This window comes from Aotus nancymaae, unplaced genomic scaffold, assembly GCF_030222135.1.
Source record: "Aotus nancymaae isolate 86718 unplaced genomic scaffold, 86718_ANA_hifiasm-v0.15.2.pri h1tg000004l, whole genome shotgun sequence".
In the NCBI taxonomy this organism is placed as follows: Eukaryota; Metazoa; Chordata; class Mammalia; order Primates; family Aotidae; genus Aotus; species Aotus nancymaae.
The window spans coordinates 47,355,746-47,380,447 of NW_026988415.1; positions in this window are offsets into that span (position 1 = coordinate 47,355,746).

A 24,702-nucleotide genomic window follows, 5' to 3' on the forward strand; every position below is an offset into this window, starting at 1 on the left:
CGGCACTTAGGAATAAATGGTCTCCAATGTGGAGAGGAGGCTAAAATAGAATATATATCAGGGAAGGGTAGGAAAATGGAGCATATTTTTATTACGCATTGTACAGAGCGTACAATGTTTTTATTTATTTTATTTTTTCTTTTCGGTTCTTTCTTCCTTCCTTTCTTTTTTTTTTCTTAAGGAAAGGTCTTGCTCCCTCACCTAGGCTCAGCCCCCTGAGTAGCTGGGTAGCTAGGACTACAGGGGTGTGCCACCATGCCTGGCTAATTTTTGTATTTTTTGTAGAGGTAGGGTTTCGCCATGTTTTCCAGGCTGGTCTTGCACTCCTGGACTCAAGTGATCCATCTGTCTCTTGTCTTCCAAAATGCTAGGATTATAGGTGTGAGCCACCACTGTATGTCCTTGAATAGTGATTTTCGAACTGTAGCTGGTAACCAACCAATGGGTTATGAAATCAATTGAGAAGGTTGCAATTAGCAATAAAACATACTGTATATAATAGAATAGAAGATAAATTAACAGAATGCCTGCAGGTAGTAAGTGCATCGTTTGGTAAAACTTTCGTTTGAGTTGTATATGTATATGTATATGTATATGTATATGTATATGTATATGTATATATATAAGTATACTGGTTGATGATGTTAAATGTTTCTTACTGAAGATTTCAGTCAAACAATTTTGGAAAACACTGATACAGTGTAATGGTTTAGAAAAAGGCTTCTTAGACACATGCACACTAATGTTCATAGCGCCAGAGTTTACAATAGCAAAGACCTGGAACCAACCCAAATGCCCATCAATGATAGACTGGACAGGGAAAATGTGGCACATATACACCATGGAATATTATGCAGCCATCAAGAACGATGAGTTTGTGTCCTTTGTAGGGACATGGATGAACCTGGAAACCATCATTCTCAGCAAATCGACACAAGAACACAAAATCAAACACCGCATGTTCTCACTCATAGGCGGGTGTTGAACAATGAGAACACATGGACACAGGGAGGGGAGCACTACACACTGGGGTCTGTTGGGGGGAAATAGGGGAAGGACAGAGCGGGGTGGGAGGTTGGGGAGGGATAGCATGCGGAGAAATGCCACATATAGGTGAAGGGGAGGAAGGCAGCAAATCACACTGCCACGTGTGCACCTATGCAACAATCCTGCATGTTCTTCATATGTACCCCAAAACCTAAAATGCAATTTAAAAAAAAAAGAAAAAGGCTTCTCAAATTTGCACATTAGAAAAAATTGAAGAGAAGTTTTTAAATTATGTATTACTGGTTCTTTGACTCCACCACAAATTAATTGAAATTTCTGGAGGTTGGATCTGATTATATTTTTGAAAAGTCCGCAGGTGATTCTGATTGCAGTGAAGTTTGAGAACTACTAGAATAGAGCAGTAATTTTCTTTTTTTTTTTGGCAAGATCTCCCTCTGTGCAGGGTCTGCACTCTGACAAAGTGCATAATCTTAAAAAGCCCCAATTTCCACACTTATCAAATATGGCTTAAAATTGTACCCACTTCATAAGCATATTCAAATAATGAAACTGAGAAGAGGACACCTTGCCCTATTTATGGCAGAGTAAAAGAGCAGTAAACAGGTTTTTGTCATTAATCTAACAGTGTTTTAAGAATGGTTTCAAGTTGGTGAGAAGATACCATATGACCACACCTACACAGTTTCTTAATATAATACAAAATGTTGTCAGAAGCAGGGAACGCCACAAGACAAAATAAGATGCAACATATCTTGGCATAGCTTTCTCGTGGTTCCAGTTGCCTGAGGGAATGTGTGATTATAGGTTACATTGTCCACACTTGATGGGCCCTGCTAGAGCTGAGAATCACTGGATCTCACAAAATAGTAAAGTTTTTTGTATACCCCAAATCTTTTATCTTTTGAACGTAACTCTCCTTTCTGAAAGAATTTACACTGGAAATCTTTACATTGTGCTTTAAAGAGAATGTTTACAAACCTTGTGTTCTCTTAGTTCTTGAACAGAACAAAGAACCAAAATCAGCCATATCCTCGTCTGGGGAAATAGTCAGTGCCTCCCGTTTTTAGGTACTCTATGAAGCTCATTTCTGAGAGCTTCCTAGGTGAGTTCCAAATAGTCTGGTCGGCATTGCTATTTCTAATTGGTAGATGAAGAAAAGAGTCTCAAAGTAGTTAAGCAACTTGTACAAGGTCACCTAAGTACTAAGTTGCAGAGCTGTGATATTATTTAGTCAGAGTTCTCCAAAGAAATAAAACCAATAGGATGCATATATTTATAGAAAAAGATTTGTTATATGGAGTTGTTTCACATGATTATGAAGGCCAGCAAGTCCAAATTTGCAATGTAGGCTTGAGACCCAGGAGATCCAAATGGTGCAAATCCAGTCTAAAGCCAGGCTTCCTAGAGACCCAGAAGAGCTAATGTGCAGATAATATCTAAAGGCAGTCTTTTGGAGAATACCCTATTATCCAGGGAGCCTCTATCTTTCTGTTCTGATCAGGATAAAGCCCATCCACATTGTGGAGGGCAATCTGCTGATTCAAAGTTCAGGAATGTAAATGTTAATACCATCCAGAAACACACACCTTCAAGTTGACACATAAAATTAACCATCACAGACTTAAACCCAGAAATCTCACTGAAGATCTCTTAACATTTTAGAGTATTTAATATATAAATGTCTGGCATTAAATACGTATTTTCAGTGTGCTATTTAATGCTCACAACAAATTTATGAGATTACTACTATTTTATCCTTATTTTACAAATGAAGGCTCAGAGAAGGTAAGAAACTTGTTTATCATCATGCAAAAAGTAAATGTTAGAGTTATAATTTCAATACACATTTTCTAAATCAAAAGCCTGCTCTTTTCCTTTTACCATACTGCCTTCTCATTTTATCATAATGCCTCAAATGTAGTTGGAAGTGATTGGGTAATTTTCTGTTTAATGAGAAGTAGTTGTAAACAATGCCAGTTATGTAAACAATTTATAGATTATTAAAATTTTGTTTTATTTAAAGTCAAGTATCATATATATATCATATATATAACCAATTTCCTTTGAGAAATCCATATTTTGTTGCATACTCTGAAGATCATAATAAAAAACATGAGTATTAAGTGAGCATGTGTGTGTTAAGCACTATTCCATAGACTTTATATGTGCTATGATTGTTACATGTAAAGAAATTTAAATACAGAAATGTAAGTGGCAAAGCTGGGACTCAAAACCAGATAGTTTGATTCTGGAACCTGAACTTTCTTTTTTTCACCTCTACAGCATACTGTCTTTTCTTATAACACACAGCTCTGCAGAATTACTATTGATATTAAGCATAAAACATCGTAATATAGTATTTTAATCACATCTATGAAAGTTACAGAAAAATAAGGTGAAAAATAAAAGCAGTTAGGAAGGCTTCAAAATATAACTAAGACTCAAAGAAAAAAAGGGGGATTTTAGGATGAATATGATTTTAAATAAAAATTCCATATTTCTGATTAATTGTGAAAAAGTAGATGTCTCAGTTCTGGAGACACTTATTTAAAATTAGATACTGCATTAAAAAATGTACCATAGGAAAAAATTCCTTAAAAGTAAAGATGCAGGCAAGAATGCCGTTCACAAAACTGAAAGATCTGAGTTCCCTTTTATAATTTTATTTGGACATTTATATGATTAAAAAATAGTGATTTTATTTTTATATTGTTTCAGGTTTTAAAGCCTGTCAATGGAAGGCTGTGGAAACCCTTTTCATTTAATGCTCTACTGAAGATTATTATTTAGATTGATATTTTAGTTCAGGTCAGAGATTTGGTTAAATATGAGAATGTTTAGTTCTAGAAAATGGAATAGGAAAACATTGAAATTATGACGTCTGCCACAATCACATTCTGTGTCTTTCTGCACTTCTTGACTTTAATGATTTTCAATGATGGCATTATAGTATCCATAGTCAACATTGTTCTCATCTGTTTGTAGGTTTTATGAAGAATAAATGTACCTTGGAACCATGGAGAACTGCCTATCTCCTAATTTGAATATCTCAGTTGATAGATTTCTCCTTCACATATTATTTATGTATTTGTTTTAAATCTATGTTCACTGATCTCTCCCCTCCCCTGACACACATACAAATATTTAAAAGATGTATCTGGTGTGGTAAATAGAGATTAATGATATAGAAAAGATAACTTTTTCGAATAAAGCTTTTTTTTTTCAGTATAGGCTGCTACTTGTAAGAAAGTGGCTTCAAGTATTTGTATGAACTTCTACCCCCATTGGGCTTTCAAAGACTTTCCTTTCAGTGATTCTTACATAATGGAAAGGATCAAAATGGTTAAATAACACTGCACCCCTAATAAACAACACCACCACCAACATTCCACTGAGGAAAGAAAAATATTGAACTACAAAATAAAACAAGAAGCGTAAATCAGATGCTGTAGGAAGAAAGGGCAGAGATCCATATTATTAGTGAAAATCCTGGAGTAACAGCACCAGTAGTAGTTGATTTTGTATTCTCTTTCAAGTTTTCTGCTCTTAGAAAAATGAGACAATTACTTTCTTCCGCAATCCTAAACTGTAACATTTCTTGATGCTCCAATTCTTTAGGACTCATGTAATTTATTAATGCAAGCATGCACTTATGTATCTGCTATTATTTTTGCTTTCCTTCATTATTAGCTTCATGGCTTTTTAAACAGGTATTAACCTGGGGAAAAAAAGAGACAAAAGGTAGGAAGGGAAGGACAGAAGGAAGAAAAGAAGGAGAGAAGGAAGGAAGAAAGGAAGGAAGGAGAGAAGAAAGGAAAGGAGAGAGGGAGGGAGGGCAAAAAAGAACCCAATAAAGAATATTATTGAAAAATAGTGGAACTTAGCAATGCCTTCCCTGAGAAAACTTTTCACCGCCTCCAGAAGTGACAGCAGGATGTTTTGTAATGCTAAGAAGGTGCTTTTAATGTATGTGGAATGACTTAGGACTCAGATATTTCATGAAGGACCACTAATGTGGGTTCTTGTTTTTAACAAGGTCCTAGCAGTTTCTGTATCCTTTGCAAGTTGAAATTTTTTTTAGTGCCTTTCCCTTCCCTTTGGCAAAACAGAGGGGGAACTGACAGTAAAAGACCTTTCATAGTCTGGATTCACAGTCTCACTCTTGCTTTTCACCCTCTCTGGGCACTTCTAAAGGAGGGGTTTCTCATGGTTGGCACTACTGCCTCAGGCATTTGTACCACACTACTGGAAGTTCCCAATTATTCTTATGATCAGACCCTTACAGCTTGAGGGAAAAGGGACAGTTAATTGGATGTCTTCCATCCCTCCATATCTAGTGCAAAGTTCTCATATATTATTTAGTAAAGCATGTATAATTGGTCAACCAACACAATCTCAACCACTTTTTACCTTCCACATTATTTTAAGGAGTGGGTAAATGTATGTATTAATGCTACCAAACACCCTATAGTTAACCTGTAGTCCTAGTGGAATTTGTTAAAGTCTAAACAATATAGCAAGTATGCATCTCTATATAAAGATAAACTGTTGTGTATGTTCTTGTTCTCTTTGTCTATGTACCGTTGACACTTACAGTCTGCATTACAGTTAAACTATGTGAACAGTTTTGGAAGATTTGGTCAGCCATTAGAGAGTTTTTTTTTATATTAAGGCAATTGTCTGTTTGTGAAAGAAGACACATAGTAGAAGCAAAGATTCAGTGTCATAAAGACAAAGATAAGAGAAAGGAAACATTAAAAATCAAGTTTCAAAGTGACCAAAGACCATACCTCACTCCTTCCTCTCCTCCACTGTTCCTAAATATATTGTCCAGGAAATCACCCTATGTTATACTTTGAAGAGAGAGAGAAATTGCAATAAGAACCTTTTAAGAAACCCAGAAATTCTGGTATGTTGTGTCTTCGTTCTCGCTGGTTTCGAAGAACATCTTTATTTCTACCTTCATTTCATTGTTTATCCAGTCAACATTCAAGAGCCAGTTGTTCAGTTTCCATGAAGCTGTGCGGTTCTGACTTAGTTTCTCAATTGTGAGTTCTAACTTGATTGCACTGCAAAGTGTTAATTTTAGATAGGATCAGATTGGATCCCAAACACTGCAGTATGCTATGCAGCTGGATGAAGGAAAAACATGGTGGTTTCCTTACACACATCCTTCATGAAAAATAAACCCATTAATTAGAGCACAGAGAAATTCTTTTACAGCCTGTGTGTAGGCCACATATTTCAGTGTTACAAAAATTATGTATTTTTTTTCCTTTCTAGAAGGGAGATTGTTTAAATTTAACATAAAATTGGAAGTTTACGCTCAGTTGAAATGCCATCTATTTGTGAGCATGTCCAGTGAGCTCTGATGAACATAGCAGACACTCTTTTACATAGAACCCTGGACTGGGAAAATAAAGGCTTGGAATCTGGGCAAGTTTACATAAATGAACACCTGAGACTTTAGAAAAACTTTAATCTTCTTGAGATTTCAGGGAGATAAAGATATTAGGAAGTGGCCAGATGCTGGTATTGAATTCCAGATTGTCTTTGCTATACAAGTAATCTGTCTTTATTTGAATAGCTGGCAAATACTTTTCTGACAACTATTAAGACACTTCTGGAAGTGTTTATGAGTGACATATTTTATTCATCAAGAAATTAATGGGTAATATTATGATTGCTAAACTAAGATTTTACACAGAAAACCACAAAGAAGGAGAGGGAATTTTTTCCCTCTGTAAACATTTTCTTTTCTGTTCTTCCTTTTTTTTCTACATGGCTTTCTTTTGTTGTGGTAATGCAGAACTCTACATGCCTTGTAAAAAGAGCTGTGAAGGGGGTTGGGGATTAGTTCTCATAAAGAAAAAAAATGTAGAGAATTCTGCAGGTGACAAAGTAAGTAATGAAACACGCTAGGATTTATTATATCTCCTTCAAAATCCTTAAACTATATATTTCACACACAATAGTAAGTCTATTTTAGATGAAACAGACAATTCCCTTTGTAGGGAAAAATAACTTTTAACAGTGCATGTATTCTTTGCTGATTAGAAACTTACATGCTTTAGAGTTTTGTAAGAAGAAATAATGTGATTATCAAAATTAAAGTGATTGTACTCTACAATATTATGTTTTTTGATCTAATAAAAAGAAAATGTCTGGCTAACTGAAGAGTATAATGAATTATTATTAAATTGGTCATTTTGCCAATTTTCCTTGTATACCAGTTGTCAGAAGAAGGTTTGGGCTCTTCTTTGTTTATAGTAGTAATGGATGGTTTATTTTTCATTTGTAGAAACTTAAAGTTACCTATAAAGTTTTATTACATGTATATAATGTATAGTGATCAAATCAGAGTATTTAGGATGTCCATGATCCAAATATGATACAACTTTAGGTATATTAACTTTATCCTGCTATCAGACTTTGAATTTATTCCTTCTGTCTTACTGTATGAGTATACCCTTTAACCTACTTTTTTTCATCCTTCCCTCTCCCCTCTTCTTCACTACAAGGAAGCAATATTCCTTAGAGAAATAGCCAATTCCAGGATTAAGTCAAGGGAAGTACAAAATAACCCTGGAACGTATTGCTTGCTGTGTAAGAAATTAAGAAAATGTTAAAAAAATATGAGAACTTATTAAAATGACATAGAGTCCAACTTGAAGAATCTTCAAATGGCCAACATTTGAACAACTTAAGTAACCAAGTAAATAATAATAATGTGTTGTATCCTGTAAAATGAAATAAGTATCCAGCAAGACTTAACATAAGTTCTGAAGAAGCTCGCAACAGTTACCAATAGTGATAAAGGACATCAGAAATTCTTACTCTGGGGTGTTTGTGAAACCTCAAAATTAGAAGCATATTTTAATGTGTCATATGTACATTTTTTCTTTGAGACTCTATAACTTCAAAGAGATTTTTAAAGTTATAACTTCAGGAGTACTAAGAACCATGGAAAATTTGAGATTCCTTTGGTATTAGAATCCAGTAGTTTTAATTTCATTTATTAACTGTATTTTCCAGAGGGTTATGTATACAGCTGCAATAAAATACAATATATAATTTTGTTATAATGATAGTGTACATAGTAAGGTTTTTTTTCTTTTTTGAGACAGAGTCTTGCTTTGTCACCCAAGCTGGAGTGTAGTAGCACGATCTCTGCTCATGGGAACCTGTGCCTCCCGGGTTCAAGTGATTCTCCTACCTGAGCTTCCTGAATTGCTGGGATTACAGCCTAGTAAATATAATATAACCATGGAAATACCTGATGGTTCATAGTAATGCCTTTAGCTCATCTTCAGATTAGAATAGAAAAAAATATCTAAGGAAGGAAGGTCAATTGCTCAGTTGCTGCCTATATCTAAATTATTCCACTCCTCCTTTTGTATTATGACATTATCACGTATACAAATAGTTATGGTAAACAACATTTTAACCTCATCTAATAATGTATACCACATATAAATCTAACAATTATGTTATATTGATTGTCACTATTACTGTAGCTTACAGAAAACTTATAACAGAGTAGGTTAAATGTCTCTCTCTTTATATATAATATGGTACTTACCAATAAAAAAGGAGAAATTGAGAGGATGTATTTATCTGCAAAATGTAACATAGATGGATAAATCAGAAAATATGAAATTAGTTACCTGCAAATCATGTGTGTGTGTGGGTGGACAGTATAGAAGGGATGGGAAGGGAAGTAATAATTATTGTGGTGCTCTACATATACAAGGAATAAAATGAAGTAAACCAGAATGAGAAAAAAAAAACCTCTAAAACTACATCTAGATAGAAAAAAATGTGCCCAAATGTATTTCAAATAGATTACATAATCAAACTTAAGGAGAGAAAAACATAACTAATCCATGCAACATTCAAAAAGAGTATGTTCACTATATACCATCATTTTTGGGGACAAAAAAACTGCAAATGGAACTGCAACTAACTCTTGAACTCCTTTTCATTGATGATACATAGACCCACATATAGATATAGATAGATGATGAATATACTGAGAAGTTTTTATATATTGCAGGATCCAGGAAATATGTAAAATCTCTTTCTTTTGGAATAAGAGCTTGAGTTCTTATGGAAGATGGGGAATATGACTATGGAATAGAGTAGTGCAAGAACTATATGGGGGTAAACTGTAATTGAATATATCAGTATAAACTTGTGATTTTCCAGCTCTGTCAGAGGAAAAGTTCTACAAGTAAATACATTCCACTTAGCACTCAGATAATGGTTTCTAAATATCAACCCACACTACAGAATCACAGTTTCTTATAGAAATGTCTAATTCCAGCATTAGCATAGGTAAAACACAAGATAAGCCTGGAACATCTTTTGCCAGAAAGAAAGAAAGTATTAAAAAATGACATGAAGCTTTTCCAAAATATAGCTTGAAGGGGTCCCCACTGGTCAAATCTTGGGCAATTATAGCATCAAAATAAAAAAGAATAGCAATTTGTTATAACTCATTGATTTATTTTTAAAAAGTGGAATCCATGAGTTTATGCTCGTCATAAAAATATGTGATTAATAAATGCATAAATTAAGAGGGGCGAGAAGATGCTTCCCTACAGTATAGGGAATGGAGAAACCTGAGAATGGAGAAACTATACAGCATAGTAATTATCCAACATAGTAACTATCCAATGAAGAAATCTTGCAACTAATAATACATAATTATAATGAATTAATGGGTAATATAATTGCAACTAATAATAAGGTAATTATAATAATTGCAAGTAATAATATATAATGTTGAAAGCTCCTCTCTCTATATATAAATATATATACATACATATATATTTTGTTTTATTTTAAAAATTTTGTTTCATTTGCATATAAAATTTTGTTTCATTTGCATATAAAATTTTGTTTCATTTGCATTTGTTCTCTCTCTCTCTCTCTCTCTCTCTCTGTGTGTGTGTGTGTGTGTGTGTATTACTAGTTGCAAGATTTCTCTACTGTATGGTTAGTGCATTGTAGTTTTTTCTCAGGTTTCTTCATTGTGTAGTTATTTAGTTATTAGCTTTTACCTTGCTATTAATAATCCCTCTATGTGCAAGACACTTTCAGTCCATACCATTACCCTGCTCTTCAACAATACTTCTCCCTCAATTTTGAATCCACTGATGATTCCTGCATACACACACACACATACACACACACACACACACACACAGAGAACAAATGCAAATGAAACAAAATTTAAATGTTTGGAAACTCTGGGTTACATATATGTGGGAGTTTCCTTTACCAATCCTGTTACTTTTCTGTAAGTTAAAAATTATTTAAGTTTTTGAAAATACAAAAAACAAAAGAAAGTTATAGGGTACAGAAACAACTCTTCCCCCCCATTGTATTTGTTAAAAGCAATATCTGACATAAGTAACCTATGAATATTTTTAATGAATAAATTTTTGTCACCAATGATATTTTTGTTTATAGCACTTAGGTTTTTATATAAATTTTGCACATATTTATTGTTCCTTATAACACTTATATGATATATATATGTGTATATATATATATATATTCTTTACCTTGCAGTTAACATAAATCTAAGTGAAAAATAAGGTTATTTTAGCTGTCCAGATGTAAAATTAATGGTCCTATTAATTTCACATATTCTGATAATTAATTATGTTTTCTTGACACCCACTTTTTTTGGGAGAAATAAATGCAGGTCTCTTTTTTTAACTTTTTTTTTTATCATGTATTTGGTTTTGGAATCATTGGTGATATCATCCTATACATAAAGTGTCACATTTTTCTTTTTTTAAAAAAAGAACTGCTATCTAGCATCCAGCAGGTGTACTTGGCTTTATTCTCCATCTGGCCTATATATGAAATTGTAATCTAACTTTTCATCACATATCTTTGGATTTTCTTCACATAGTTCACTGAAACATTTATCTATCTAGGCTGGTAGAGTATCAATTTAATATAAGATAGTGATCAATACCAGACACTGGAGAACAAGACTCAGAATTAAGAAGGAAAAACTATAAGCAGCAGATAATGTTGCAAATAAATAGGTACATAGGAAGACATTTGACTTCAAACATTTGACACACTGATCTGTTTTTGTTTGTTCATTTGTTTGTTGCTTGGTTGGTTGGTTTGATTTTGGTCTTTACATTTGAAATGTTCTGATATGACCTGCCAGATAAATAATTCTGTACTAACCTTTACCTTTGCTCTGCTCACCTACTTTTCCTGAGACTACTACCAACGGCTTGCATTTCTCTAGATCATAATACGACTCATGGAATATGAAGAGTTGAGTCCTTATATTGCCCCTGGACTTGCGTCCTCTCTAACCAAATTTTTCTTTCTCCAATCACTCATTCTACCTATAATTTTGGAAAATATATAATCTTTCTTAAAAAAATTTTCCAGAAGTTTTTGGGGAACAGGTGGTATTTGTTTACATGAGTAAGTTCTTTAGTGGTGATTTGTGAGATTTTGGTGCACTCATCACCCGAGCAGTATACACAGAGCCCAATTTGCAGTGTTTTAATTCCTCACCCACCTCTCACCCTTTTCCTCAAGTGGCTATAGTCCATTGTATTATTCTTATGCCTTTTCATTCTCGTAGCTTACCTTTCACTTATGAGTGAGAACATATGAGGTTTTGTTTTTCAGGCCTGAGTTACTTCACTTAGAATAATAGTTTCCAGTTTCACCAAGGTTACTGTGAATGCAATTAATTCGTTACTTTTTATGATTAATTAGTACTTTATTATATATATATATATATATATATATATATATATATATGCCACAATTTCTTTATCCACTCATCGATTGATGGGCATTTGGGATGGTTCCATATTTTTGCAATTGCGAATTATGCTGCTATAAACTTGTGTGCAAGAATCTTTTTTGTATAATGATTTCTTTTCCTCTGGGTAGATACCCAGTAGTAAGATTGCTGGATCAAATGGTAGCTATATGTTTAGTTATTTAAGGAGTCTCCACACTGATTTACATCATGGTTGTACTACTTTACATTCCCAACAGTAGTGCAGTGTAGAAGTGTTTCCTTTTTACCACATCCACATCAACATCTATTATTATTTTTTTTTAATTACAGTCATTCTTTCAGGAGTAAGGTGGTATTGCATTGTGGTTCTGATTTGCATTTACCTGATCATTTGTGATGTCAAGCATTTTTTTCAAATGTTTGTTGGTCATTTGTATATCTTCTTTTGAGAATTGTCTATTCATCTCCTTAGCACACTTTTTGATGGGATTGTTTGTTCTTTTCTTCCTAATTTGTTTGAGTCCTTGTAGAATCTGGATATTAGTCTGTTGTTGATTGTATAAGTTATGAAGATTTTCTCACACTTTGTGGGTTTTCTGTTTACTCTGCTAACTGATTCTTTTGCCGTGCAGTAGCTCTTTAGTTTAATAAAGTCTCACCTATTTATCTTTGTTATTGTTGCATTTGCTTTTGGGTTCTTGGTTATGAAATCATTGCCTAAGCCAATGTCTAGAAGGGTTTCATCAATGTTATATTCTAAAATTTTGCTTTAGGTCTTAGATTTAAGTCTTTGATCCATCTTGAGGTGATTTTCATTTAAGGTGAGAGATGAAGATCCAGTTTTATTCTCCTACATGTGACTTGCCAATTATCCCAGCATCATTTGTTGAATAGTGTGTCCTTTTCCCACTTTATGTTTTTGTTTGCTTTGTCAAAGATCAGTTGGCTGTAAGTATTTGGGTTGATTTATGGGTTCTGTATTCTGTTCCATTGGTCTGTGTGCTTATTTTTATACCAGTGGCATGCCATTTTGCTGACTATGGCCTTATGGTATAGTTTGAAGTTAGGTAATGTGATGCCTCCAGATTTGTTCTTTTTCCTTGATTTTGCTTTGGCTTTCTGTGATCTTTTTGGTTCCATATGAATTTTATAATTGATTTTTCTACTTCTGTGAAGAATGATGATGGTGTTTTGATGGGAATTGCACTGAATTTGTAGATTGCTTTTGACAGTATGGTCACTTTTAAAATATTGATTCTAGCCATTTATGAGTGTGGGATGTGTTTCCATTTGTTTGTGACAACTATGATTTCCTTCAGCAGTGTTTTGTAGCTTTCCTTCTGGAGCTCTTTTACAACTTTTGTTAGGTACATTTGTGAGTATTTTATTAATTTTTTTTGCAGCTATCATAAAAGAGGATGAGGTTTTTTATTTGATTCTCAGCTTGGTCACTGTTGGTGTATAGCAGAACTACTTATTAGTGTACATTATTTCTGGATCCATAAGGTTTTCTGAATTCATCAGTTCTAGGAGCTTTTTGGAGGAGTCCTTAGGGTTTTCTAGGTATACAATCATATCATCAGCAAATAGTGACAGTTTGACTTCCTCTTCACTGATTGGGATACCTGTATTTTCTTCTCTTGTCTGGTTGCTGTGGTGAGAACTTCCAGTACTATGTTGAAGAGGAGTGGTGAGAATGGACATCCTTGTCTTGTTCCAGTTCTCAGAGAGAATACTCTCTACATTTTCCAATTCAGTATTATGTTGGCTTTGGGTTTATCATAGATGGCTTTTAATACACTGAGGTATGTCCTTTGCCTACCAATTTTTCAGAGTGTTTTAATCATAAAGGGATTTATCATCAAAAGCTTTTTTTCAAAAGCTTTTTCTGCATCTATTGAGATGATCTTGTGATTTTTGTCTTTAATTCTGTTTATGTGGTATATCACATTATTGACTTGCGTATGTTAAACCATCCCTGCACTTCTGGTATGAGGAGTCTTCAAAATCATGCCAATACATGACAATTAATCAACCTGCTCCTGAATGATCATTGGATCAACAATGAAATCAAGATGGAAATTAAAAATTATATTTGAACTGAATGATAATGGTAACACAACCTATCAAAACCTTGGGAATACAGCAAAAGCAGTGCTCAGAGGAAAGTTCATAGCCTTAAACGTCTACATCAAAAAGTTTCATAGACCACAAATAGATAATCTAAGGTTGCACGTCAAGGAACTAGAGAACAAACTGAACTCAAACCCAGCAGAGGAAAAGAAATACCCAAGATCAGAGCAGAACTAAATAAAATGAAAAAAAAATACAAAAGACAAATGAAACAAAAAGCTGATTATTTGAGAAAATAAATAGAATTGACAGACCATTAGCAAGATTAAGTAAGAAAAGAAAGAAAATCTAACTAAGCTCAATTAGAAACAAAATGGCTGATATTACAACTGACACTGCAGAAATACAAATGATCATTCAAGGATGCTATGAACATCTTTGCATGCATAAACTAGAAAACCTAGAGGAGATGAATAAAATCCTGGAAATATGCAACCCTCCCAGGGTAAATCAGGAAGAATTAGAAACCTCACAAAGACCAATAACATGCAGCAAGATTGAAATGGTAACAACAATTTACCAACAAAAGAAAAAAAGTCCAGGACCAGAGAGATTCACAGCTGAATTCTATCAGACATTCAAAGAAGATTTGGTATTGATCCTACTGACACTATGTCTCAAGATAGAAAAAGAGGGAATCCTCCCTAATTCATTCTATGAAGTCAGTATCACTCTAATACCAAAATTACAAAAAGACATAAAAAAGGAAACTACAGGCCAATATCTCTGGTGTACACAGATGCAAAATTCCTTGACAAAATGCCAACTAATCAAATCCAACAGCATATTAAGAAGATAATCCCTCATGATCAAGTGAGTTTCATACCATGCATGCAATGATGGTTTAACATATGCAAGTCAATAAATGTGATACACCCCATAAACAGAATTAAAAACAAAAATCACCTGATCATCCCAATAGATGCAGAAAAAGCATTTGACAAAATCCAGCATATTTTTTATGATTGAAACACTCAAGAAAATCAGCATACAAGGGATATACCTTAATATAATAAAAGCCATATATGACAAACCTACAGCCAACATAATACTGAATGGGAAAAGTTGAAAGCATTTCCTCTGATAACTGCAACAAGACAATGATGCCCACTCTTACCACTTCTATTCAACATGTTACTGGAAGTCCTAGCCAGAGTAATCAGACAACAGTAAGGAATATAGCATAATTTGAAGTCAGGTATTGTGATACCTTTAGGTTTATTCTTTTTGCTTAGGATTCCTTTAAGTACTCTGGGTCTTTTCTGGTTCTACATGAATTTCGAGATTGTTTTTTTTTTTCTATTTCTGTCATGAATGTCATTAGTATTTTGATAGGGGTTGCAAAGAATTTATAAATTGCTTTGGGTAACATGGACATTTTAACAATTTTGATTTTTCTAATCCAGGAAATCACAAGTATTTATGAGAATTAGAGAAATTTTGGTCTTTGTAAAAGATGATGGGAATGTAAAAATTTTCAGATGCTGTGGAGCAATTTTGTGTGTGATATGGTATGTCTGTGTCCCCACCCAAATCTCATTTTTATTGTAGCTCCCCAAATCCCCCTCTGTTGTAGGAGGAATGCAATAGGAGGTAATTGAATCACGGAGACAGGTTTTTCTCATGCTCTTCTCATGATAGTGAATAAGTTTCATGAGATCTGATGGTTTTATAAAGGACAGTTCCCCTGCACATGTTCCCTTGCAACATGTAAGTCATGCCTTTTCCCTCCTTTGCCTTCTGCCATGATTGTGAAGCCTCTGCAGCCATATGGAACTGTTAGTCCATTAAAACTCTTTTTTCTTTATAAATTACCCAGTCTTGGGTATTTCTTCATAGCAGTATGAAAATGGACTAATACAGTGTGCTTTATGGTGATTATTCCAAAAATTAAACGTAGACTTACCATACAACCCAACAGTTCTCCTTCTGAAGGTGTGTCTCTAAGAATTGAAAACAAATACTGAAGCAAATCCTTATATGTGAATGTTCATAATAGAACTCTGCACAAGAACAAAGAGGTAAAAACAATACATCCATCAATGGATGAATTGATAAATAATTTGTAGCATACTTATGCAATAAAATATTTTGTCCTAAAAAGAAATGAATTACTGACACATACTACAACATAGATGAAACTCAAAAACGTTATACCATTTCAAAGAATCTGGAAACAAATGAGCACATGTTTCATGATTTGATTTATGTAAACTATCCAGAATAGGTAAATTCATAGCAGAAGGCAGATTGATAGTTGCTAGGGGCTGAAGAGAGAGAAGAATAAGTAATAACTGTTCAATGAATATGACATTTTCTTTGGAAGTTGATTAGTTAACCATTTAATAGCATTGTGAGTGTACTATATACCACTGAATTTTTTCATTTTATTTGATTTGATGCTGCAGCAAGCACAAATTGTTCACTTTAAAACAATTAATTTAATGTCATGTGAATTTTCCTCAATAAAAATGACATATGTTCATGTATGGCCATTTATGATGAACTATCTTTGGGATAAGTGAATGTAAGCAGCATCTGCCTTTCAGTATGAAACAACTGGGTGTCACAGGAGGAAAGGAAATATAAGAACATTGTTTTTGCTTGAACTCTTTACCATGTGCAGGTATCATCTTTATAATAAAACATTAAATCAATTGTTAAAAATAAATGACAATGAGAGGTACTCTAAAGTTGTAGTAGCAAAGTTTGCTGGTAAACTTAGTCTTTGGATAAAGGAAATAAGGGTAAGAGGAAACAAAAGATTATTTTCAATGGTAGTAGGAAATAGAAAAATGGAATATATTAAACAGACTTTTAAAAAAGCTTAGGAAATTAGAATGGGATGGGAAAACAAGTTGACCACCATGAAGTATTGGAGCTGTAAGAAAGTTAGAAAAGTCACTTTACTACTTCGCTCTACATCTTTAGCAGGTCCATAGCAAAATAATCCTAAATAAATAAATAAACAAACAAACAAACTATAATAGTACATCTCTCACAGAGCAAATTGAATATACATGATTAATTTCAGCAAACATTTTTTAGCAACTATTAGAAACAAGGCACTGTGGACCACTAAAAGTAATCAGCAGCATCAAGCTGAATTGACAATTAATATCAGAGATGCTCAGTGTAATGAGCATATAGTAGTTGTATTCACAAAGTCAATTATCTTTAAATTCATTTTATAGTTAGTCTAATCTTGCATGGCTTTCTAAGAGTATAGGGCATTAAGTGTTGCAGGGTGAGCCAATACTAAAAAAGAGTGTGTATGCTAAATTTTTACCATCAAAAGCTTATTCATGGTTCATCATGGAAATGTATCTCATAAAGGAACTTCAATGGTACTGGCTCCTTCTGTAAGGCAAATAATCTTTTATAATGGGTTTCCTGCATCATGGGCATAATTAGCATGTAAAGCATATCTTCGGAGAGAGTTCACTAATTCTCCATGATTAGAAACTGTTTTTTAACTACGTACCTATTTCTACTGTGAAATATCAGCAGAAGCTTCTCTTCTTCCCCAAAATAAGCATCTTGCCCCTATAAGCTTGAACAACTATGCAGTGCACAGCCAGAGTAATGATAAATTGTTCAACCTCACTGGTTGATGCAAATAAACGAAGTGACCTTAAATTATAAAAATAAGAATCCAACAACACAGATTGTAAAAGGGCTAGAGATTTTGGAACCAGCTGAAGGAAAAGCAAAAATCAATTGGATTCTTTCAAAAGAATTCATTTTCAGCTTGGATAACATCCATCTAAAGATTTTCCCCCAGAAATTAACACTATAAAAGCCTTAGCCTGTGATAACTCTAATTCAGAGCTATTTTGTGTTTGCTAAATGGAATATGACAGGGATCTAAAACAGTGCTATGTCATAGAAAATAATTAGTTGAGAACAAATTTGATAATTTCACCACTAGAAGAATGGACTGAAAACAACCTTCACTTTAATTATGTGTAAAGAAGCAGCATGATTACCTGCATAGATGGTAATCAGGAAAAATGAAAATACATTTCTCTGTTATCTGGTAGATAGCAAGGTAGCTTGTTTAATCTGTTCACCTCTTGTATAATAAAGTTAACAAATTGGTTATTGTAATTCCATCAAAATATCACCCCAGTGTATAACTAGGAAAAAATATATAAACTTTTTTTCTAATGTAATAATATCCTTATTTTCCCTGTTGGCATGTATCCTTACCAGGAACATTTGAGAAATATTCTTATAAGAATTCTTCCCAGGATATTAAGATAATGACATCAAAGCAAAGTGGTAATTTACTGGAGGCTTCAATTAAGACACACAAAAAGTTTGAACCATTAAAATAATACCATGTTTTCTTATCCTCATTTAAATTCATTGGCTGTTGTCTTTTTAATGCTCAAGGAATAGAACTTCTCTGAATTTTAGATATCAGTATCCATGGACATTTGGAATGCACCTACCCACCCAACAGCAATATAGCATTCACAAAAATTTGGGGTGGTCCAATCAGCTGCAGTGTGCATACATAGAGGCAGAATTGGCAGGCACCCTTGGTTCTCAGCTGCTGATACCACAGACTGGCCAGTTGAGGTGAAAGCTAAAGCCAAGTTTTTGAGCCACAGATACTTCAGGCTGAAAAATTCTACATTGCTGTGTGAAGCAACTTCAAATTTGGATATAGTGATCTAAATTTTACCATCTATCTGAAGTGCTAGGGCGAGTGGCCACATTCATTAATTTCACATTTCATCTGCAAGCCTTTTCTGTAACTTAGGGAAGACAAGAACACGGTGGCCTATTGGCCAGTAAAGTTGCCAAGGAAGGAGTTTCTTCACTTCCTGCCACAGCAACTCCTTTGGAGTGTGGTTAGATCATGTTGTCTTTATTTAATTTCTCTTACCCATGTCTCTAATTGCTCCAGATTATGAGAATTGTCAAGTCAAGTTTGATAAGAACTAGTTTGAGTTGATAAATCATCTCGTATTTCTTTATTCTTTATAGTTGCTGGTGGTCTGTCTTGTATGACAGCTACTGTACAAAATAAAATTGTGCCACATAATAAAATTACTAAGACCTAATGTTACAGGCAGAAATGAACTGAAACTTAAGAATCCATCAGGATTTAAGTAGCAATTAGATGAATTGACACTTGGCTTAATCTACTTCCCAATTAGGACCAAAAATGTTGTCAGGGGAAAAAAATAGAAAAAAGGAGAGCTTTCCACTTCGAATTCAATCTAATATCTAGGACGTTTTAAAGAAAGCGTGCAAACAGAAAAGAAAAAATGGAGGTTGTTAGAACAACGAATAGTATAAAAGAACAAAAGGAAGCAGGAGGGTAATAAAGGTGGCAAGGATGCCTAAAAACCACAGCGGATAATATTATCTGACTAATGCATTACAGCCCACCTACAATCTCAAAAGAGCTGGTAGAGGAGATTAATGCTTTCATCATGGAAATGTGAAATTTCTTAATGACTCCTTAGAGAAAGGGAAGTATTTATTGAGACACAAGACAAATTTAAAACAAAAAAGAAAATGAGAAATGAAACTCAGGGATCTAAAATTATGCACAACTTTTCCCTCTGGGAGGGAGAAAAAAATTCTAGAAATATTAATAAAGAATGAAATCACAGAGGTTTCAGGAAATGAGAGATTTGTCAAAGAAGCCAATTAATATTCAGAAAGGCCACTCTCAGTCACATACAATCTTAGATATTCAGGCCAGAAGCAAAGAAGATTGGGGATGAAGCAGGCAGAGGTGAAACAGCTCCCTACATATGCACAAAATGTTATATATTTCCCAATTGATCATGGTGGATTATCTCCTTGATATGCTGTTGGATTCAGTTAGTTGGTATTTTGTTAAGAAATTTTGCATCTTTATTCACCAGGGATATTGGCCTGTAGTTTTCTTTTTTTATGTATTTCCTAATTTTGGTATTAGGGTGATACTGGCTTCATAGATTGATTTAGGAGGAGTCCCTCTTTTTCTATCTTATGGAAGACTGTCAATCGGATTGGTACCAATTCTTCCTTGAAAGTCTGAAAGAATTCAGTTGTGAATCTCTCTGGTCCTGGACGTTTTTCTTTTGTTGGTAAATTGTTACCGTTTCAATCTTGTTGCATGTTATTGGTCTATGTGGGGTTTCTAATTCTTCCTGATTTACTCTGCCAGGGTTCCATATTTCCAGGATTTTATTCATCTCCTCTAGGTTTTCTAGTTTATGCATGTAAAGATATTCATAGCATCCTTGAATGATCATTTGTAGTTCTGCAGTGTCAGTTATAATATCAGCCATTTTGTTTCTAATTGAGCTTAGTTGGATCTTCTTTTTTTCCTTTGTTTTTTTTTTTATTGCATTTTAGGTTTTGGGGTACATGTGAAGAACATGCAAGATTGTTGCATAGGTGCATACGTGGCAGTGTGATTTGCTGCCTTCCTCCCCTTCACCTATATGTGGCATTTCTCCCCACGCTATCTCTCCCCAACTCCTCTCCCCCCACTGTCCCGCCCTTATTTCCCCCCAACAGACCCCAGTGTATAGTGCTCCCCAACCTGTGTCCATGTGTTCTCATTGTTCAACACCCATCTATGAGTGAGAACATGTGGTGTTTGATTTTGTGTTCTTGTGTCAGTTTGCTGAGAATGATGGTTTCCAGGTTCATCCATGTCCCTACAAAGGATGCAAACTCATCATTTTTGATGGCTGCATAATATTCCATGGTATATATGTGCCACATTTTCCCTGTCCAGTCTATCATCAATGGGCATTTGGGTTGGTTCCAGGTCTTTGCTATTGTAAACTGTGCTGCAATGAACATTCGTGTGCATGTGTCCTTATAGTAGAACGATTTATAATCCTTTGGATATATACCCAGTAATGGGATTGCTGGGTCAAATGGAATTTCTGTTTCTAGGTCCTTGAGGAAGTGCCACACTGTCTTCCACAATGGTTGAACTAATTTACACTCCCACCAACAGTGTAAGAGTGTTCCTATTTCTCCACATCCTCTCCAGCATCTGTTGTCTCCAGATTTTTTAATGATCACCATTCTAACTGGTGTGAGATGGTATCTCAATGTAATTTTGATTTGCATTTCTCTAATGACCAGTGATGATATATGTTTGTTGGCCTCATGTATGTCTTCTTTTGTAAAGTATCTGTTCATATCCTTCACCCACTTTTGAATGGGCTTGTTTGTTTTTTTCTTGTAAATCTGTTTTAGTTCGTTGTAAATTCTTTTTTTCTTGGTAAATCTCGCTAATGGTCTATCAATTTTATTTATCTTCTCAAAGAATCAGCTTTTTGTTTCATTTGTCTTTTGTATTGTTTTTTATTTTATTTAGTTCTGCTCTCATCTTGGGCATTTCTTTTCATCTGCTGGGTTTGAGTTCAGTTTGTTCTTGTTTCTCTAGTTCCTTGAGGTGTGACCTTAGATTGTCTATTTGTGGTCTATCAAATTTTTTGATGTAGACGTTTAAGGCTATGAACTTTCCTTTTACCACTGCTTTTGCTGTATCCCAGAGGTTTTGATAGTTCATGTCACTATTATCATTCAGTTCAAATAATTTTTTGATTTCTATCTTGATTTCATTGTTGATCCAATAATCATTCAGGAGCAGATTAATTAATTTCCATGTATTGGCATGGTTTTGAAGACTCCTCATACCAGAAATGCAGGGATGGTTTAACATATGCAAGTCAATAATGTGATATACCACATAAACAAAATTAAAAACAAAAATCACAAGATCATCTCAATAGATGCAGAAAAAGCTTTTGAAAAAATCCAGCATCCCTTTATGATTAAGATACTCAGCAAAATCAGCATGCAAGGGACATACTTCAGTGTAATAAAAGCCATCTATGACAAACCCAAAGCCAACATAATAATCAAAAAAAGTTGAGAGCATTCTTTCTGAGAACTGGAACAAGACAAGGATGCCCATTCTCACCACTCCTCTTCAACATAGTACTGGAAGTTCTCGCCACAGCAACCAGACAAGAGAAGAAAATACAGGTATCCCAATCAGTGAAGAGGAAGTCAAACTGTCACTATTTGCTGATAATATGATTGTATACCTAGAAAACCCTAAGGACTCCTCCAAAAAGCTCCTAGAACTGATGAATTCAGAAAACCTTATGGATCCAGAAATAATGTACACTAATAAGTAGTTCTGCTATACATCAGCAGTGACCAAGCTGAGAATCAAATAAAAAACCTCAACCTCTTTTACGATAGCTGCAAAAATTAAATAAATAAGTAAATAAATAAATAAATAAATAAATAAAACACAGGAATGTACCTAACCAAACATGTGAAAGAGCCCTATAAGGAAAGCTACAAAACACTGCTGAAGAAAATCATAGATGATTTTCAGCATAATATCGTTTATTAGGCCAGTTACACAAAAGCAAAAGAAAAGACCTTCTGTGGTATGATTGGTGCTCCTTATGGGAAATCATTCTACTCTAGACACATGCACATGTATATTTATTTCTGCACTATTTACAATAGCAAAGACTTGAACCAACCCAAATGCCCATTAATCTTAGACTGGATAAAGAAAATGTGACACTTATACACATCAAATACTATACAGCTATACTAAAGAATGAGTTCCTGTTCTTTGCAGGGACATGGATGCAGCCGGAAACTATCATTCTCAGCAAACTAACATAGGAAAAGAAAACCAAACACTGCATGTTCTCACTCACAAGTGGAAATTGAACAATGAGAACACATGGACACAGGGAAGGGAACATCATACACTGAGGCTTGTTGGGGGATGGGGAGCAAGGGGAGAAAGAGAATCAGGACAAATACCTAATGCTTGCAGGGCTTAAAACCTAGATGATGGGTTGAAAGGTGGAACAAACCACCATGACACATATATACCTATGTAACCAACCTGCACATTCTGTACATGTATCACAGAACTTAAAGTAATATAATTTTAAAGAAGAATTCTTCCCCTTTGTATTTTTCTGGGACTCTCATAATGTGTTTTTAAATAAGCTTGATGGCCTCCCACAGGTCTGAAACTATTTGCTTTTCTAATTATTTTTCGTTTTTGCTCCTCATATTATATAATATCAAATGTCCTATCATCAAATTCAAAAGCAATGTACCTTTCTGCTCTTAATTTTTTTGTTCCTTTTCTTAATAATTTCTATCTCTTTATTTATATTTTATTTATTCACACAGCATTTCCTGATTTTGATTATTTCTTTGTTATGGTTTTCTGTAGTTCTATGGACATATTTAAATCAGTTTATTTAAAATCTTAGTATAGAAGATGGCAGGCAAGGTGGCCGAATAGGAACAGCTCAGGTCTTCAGCTCCTAGTCAGATCAACACAGAAGATGGGTAATTTCTGCATTTCCAACTGAGCCTCTGCTGGTGATACCAAGGCAAACAGGGTCTGAAGTGGACCTCCAGCAAATTCCAGCACACGTACAGCAGAGGGGCCTGACTGTTAGAAGGAAAACTAACAAACAGAAAGGAATAGGATCAACATTAACAAAAAGGATGTCTACACAGAAATCCCATCTGAAGGTCACCAACATTAAAGACCAAAGGCAGATAAATCCATGAAGATGAGAAAAAGTGCAAAAGGCTGAAAATTTAGAAAACCAGAGCACCTGTTCTCCTCCAAAGGATCGCAACTCCTCGCCAGCAAGGGAACAAAACTGGATTCAGAAAGAGTTTGATGAATTGATAGAAGTAGGCTTCAGAAGGTGGGTAATAACAAACTCTTCTGAGCTAAAGGAGCATGTTGTAACCCAATGCAAGGTATCTAAGAACCTTGAAAAAAGGTTAGAGGAATTGCTAACTACAACAACCATTTAGAGAAGAACATAAATGGCCTGATTGAGCTGAAAAACACAGCACAAGGACTTCGCAAAGCATCCACAAGTATTAATAGCCAAATCAATCAAGCAGAAGAAAGGATATCAGAGATTGAAGATCAAATTAATGAAATAAAGCATGAAGACAAAATTAGGGAAAAAAGAAGAAAAAGGAACAAACCAAGCCTCCAAAAAATATTGGATTATGTGAAAAGACCTAACCTACACTTGATTGGTGTACCTGAAAGTGATGGGGAGAATGGGACCAAGTTGTCTTCAGGATATTATCACGGAGAACTTCCCCAACCTAGCAAGACAGGCCAACATTCAAATTCAGGAAATACAGAGAACACTACAAAGATACTTTTTGAGAAGAGCAACTCCAAAATACTTAATCATCAGATTCACCAAGATTGAAATGAAGGTAAAAATTTTAAGGGCAGCCGGAGAGAAAGGTCAGGTTGCACAAAAAGGGAAGCCCATCAGACTAACAGTGGATCTCTCTGCAGAAACCCTACAAGCCAGAAGAGAGTGGGGGCCAATATTCAACATTTTTAAAGAAAAGAATTTTCAACCCAGAATTTTATATCCAGCCAAACTCAGCTTCACAAGCAAAGGAGAAATAAAATGCTTTACAGACAAGCAAATTCTGAGCGATTTTGTCACCACGAGGCCTGCCTTGCAAGAGCTTCTGAAGGAAGCACTAAACATGGAAAGGAATAACTGGTACCAGTCACTGCAAAAACATACCAAATTCTAAAGATCATTGACACTATGAAGAAACTGCATCAACTAATGGATAAAATAACCAGTTAGCATCATAATGACAGGATCAAATTCACACATAATAATATTAACCTTAAATGTAAACAGGCTAAATGCCCCAATTAAAACACACAGACTGGCAAA